We start from the raw sequence: 3,019 nt of genomic DNA on the forward strand, positions 1-3,019 counted from the left end.
TTGGTCCTACTGTATTTTTACTGCATACCACAGCCTGGGAGAGGAGATTTCCCTTTACATATTCATTAAAACACACCGTTTCCCTGAATGTAAATCTCAAATTACCGCTTCATCGATTCTGCCAGTTACTGCAGCTGAAATAATAATAATAATAGTAGTGAAAATCAATAAACTCACAGCCGGCTGAAACTTTGCAATTTACTATAACCAAAGGTCAGGGGGGTCGACGTTGTTGTTTGGTATCATACTCCATTGTGAGAGCCATAACAACAGTTGAGCCGCGTGTCCACTCTTCGTAATTGAGAGCTGAGGCTCTCAATGAGGCAGCGGGGACGAACACTGTGGGCGGAGTGAAGGGGGGAGAGTAGAGAGCGCTCATTCATCCATGTCGCTCACGCGCCACATGACGAGTACACTTGTGACTTGGAGTCACAAACGAGCAGGCCCTTCTGTTGGAGCGCAGCTTGACACTGTTGCTGCCGGCTTCAGAGTGGAGTCAGCAGTAGAACCGACAACTGTGGTAACGATTAGTCAGCCTGTTTGGAAGTTGACATTTCCTACATCAAGGCCAGCATTTTACAGGACTTATTACATGTGAACAAATGGTTGACATTTCATCTAAAATAAGGATGGAAAAAAATGATTTTAAATCTGTATGAATAAAAGTGTAAAGAAAATAAAATCACTTTTTTAAAATTGATTTCTAAAGCTCAAGAAAGGGCTAGATTGATTGATCGAGGATAAAGTCAGCACATTTATGAAACACACGGAACACAATAGTGGTTTTTACGTCTCTGATTATGTTAGACTACAGTGGTTAGCATCCAGAATTCTATTAAATCCTTTCATAATCACTGTCATTTGGTTTTGTGGAAGAACAACACATCTGCTCCTGCGGGGGTGCTGCGTACAGCTGAAGCAAATCTCAGGGAATCCAGAGAGAGCAATTGCTCTTTTGGATGTCGGTACAACTGTTTTCTAATTACTATTGGCAAGTACTGCTGATTTGTCCCTGCAACAAAAACAAAATATCCGCAGAGCCTTTCTGTCGAGAGGCCGATGGGCATTTGATGCTCATGTGAGGAGCGCGTCTCTTTAAAGTATGGAAATGATCTTCTACTTCAACGTGTGTTCCCTTTAAAAATGAGTCTTTTATATTATAAATAGTAATGACTTCTCATCTTTATGAAATTCTAAATAAAAGTTGCATTTACTATTTTGGCATTTTTATCATTAGCAGGTTCACCTTTTTTCTTATGCTCATATATCCCTGTGCATATATTTGGTTATTTAAAGTGTCCACTTAAACTAATCCTGCAAGTATCTGGTGAAATACCACAACACAGAAAAACAAAACAATACCTCAGCTAATACTACTATTTGTACTTGGAGACTATATAATTGCAGTGCACTTCACCTGTCATTTAAACCAGTCACGTGACCGTCACGGGTTTAATTTATAAGCACCAGGGCTTTGTTGGCATAACATTCACCCTTCACTTTGGCTTTGAGAGGAGGGCTCTGACGTCACTTTTTTTTTTATTATTTTTTTTTTTACTCACACCTCTAACAGACGCACAACTCATGGTGCGGAATATTAATATCCCCCCCCTCAGTGTCCACTGTCTTTCATGCAGCTATTGTATGCAAATCACAGGGCGGACGCTGACAATAAGCTCCGGTCTAGACACTGCCACTACTGCTGCTGCTGCTGCTCCTCACCCGCACATCTAACATCCCCATCAGGGAGAGAGAGAGAGAGACACAGGGGGAGTGCGGAGATAGTGACGGGAAAGAGAGAGAGAGAGAGAGAGAGAGAGAGGAAGAAAGAGAGAGCGAGAGAGGGGACGGCAGAACGTACAGGGTCTGGATGAATAACCATGGCAACAACAGCAGCAGCAGCAGCATCAGGAGGAGCGCCGATATAAACATTGCAAAGCACGCATCCGTCCGCATACAGCGGTCCAGACAGTGGACTGTGGACTGTGGACCGCCGCACTTCATCACTGCTAAGGTGAGCCTGCGTTTGGACACCAGCCGCCTCTCACAGCAGGGTGGCTGTTGTCTGTGAGTCTGCATGGGGAGGGGGGGGCATTAGAGGGTTAATCATTAGGACTCATAAGAAGCTGCTGCTGCTATTGCTGCTGCTGCTGCTGGGGACAGTGACAATGTCAGGCTTGACTTAATGGGAATCTATAGCTCATATTGTATGTGTATGTATGCTTCGTCTGTATCTCTGCGGGTGCCACTGTATGAGCTGGTGTTAAATCTGCTGCATAAATTAGCCATGTGTCCTTTGTAATGGGGACATAAGGACAACCAAGGCCGGGAAGAAATATTATCACCGAAACACGGGGCTACCCAGTGAAACAAGGTGTCTGGAAGGGGTTCATGCAGCCTGGCTTATTAGTCATTGCTGCTCGGAGTACACTGTGTGCCAAATGTATTCATTCCGTCCCCTAGAGTATGGTCAGAAATAACAAAAGCAGATATTTTCACTACAATGACACAATGCGGGTATGTTTTTTTACACAACGCCAGAATGGAAAAATCATTAAAAAAAAAACCAGACAAGGCAAGGTTCACATATGTAACAGCTAAGATGTTGGGAGAAACTTGTGACTTTCATTAAAGCAGAAAGCTTGCGGCGACGACTTGGCAGTCAACTTGGAGTAATTGAATAAAACGTCCAAGTCGGTACCTTTAAAAAAAAAGAAGGCCCTTTCAAGAACTCTTTTCACTTCCAGACAGACATGCTAGTGTTGATTATCAATTAAGAAGTACTACAAGCGCAGTAGTATCTATTCTGGTTCTCATCTGCTGCTTGCATATTCAAAACCTAATCTTTCCACTGTTATTTTTAGCCGTGCTGCTGCTGAAAGGCTTGAATCAGTAGAGAACACAATCACAGAACTCACCGACATTGTAATTCCAAACACTTGCAGCCTGATTCAGCATCATTGATAGTTTTAGCAAACCCTGGATTACAACAACGTCACACGACTGCTACCGTGATGTC

The sequence above is a fragment of the Cynoglossus semilaevis genome, chromosome 18 (assembly GCF_000523025.1).
Source record: "Cynoglossus semilaevis isolate Cse_v1.0 chromosome 18, Cse_v1.0, whole genome shotgun sequence".
Lineage (NCBI taxonomy): Eukaryota > Metazoa > Chordata > Actinopteri > Pleuronectiformes > Cynoglossidae > Cynoglossus > Cynoglossus semilaevis.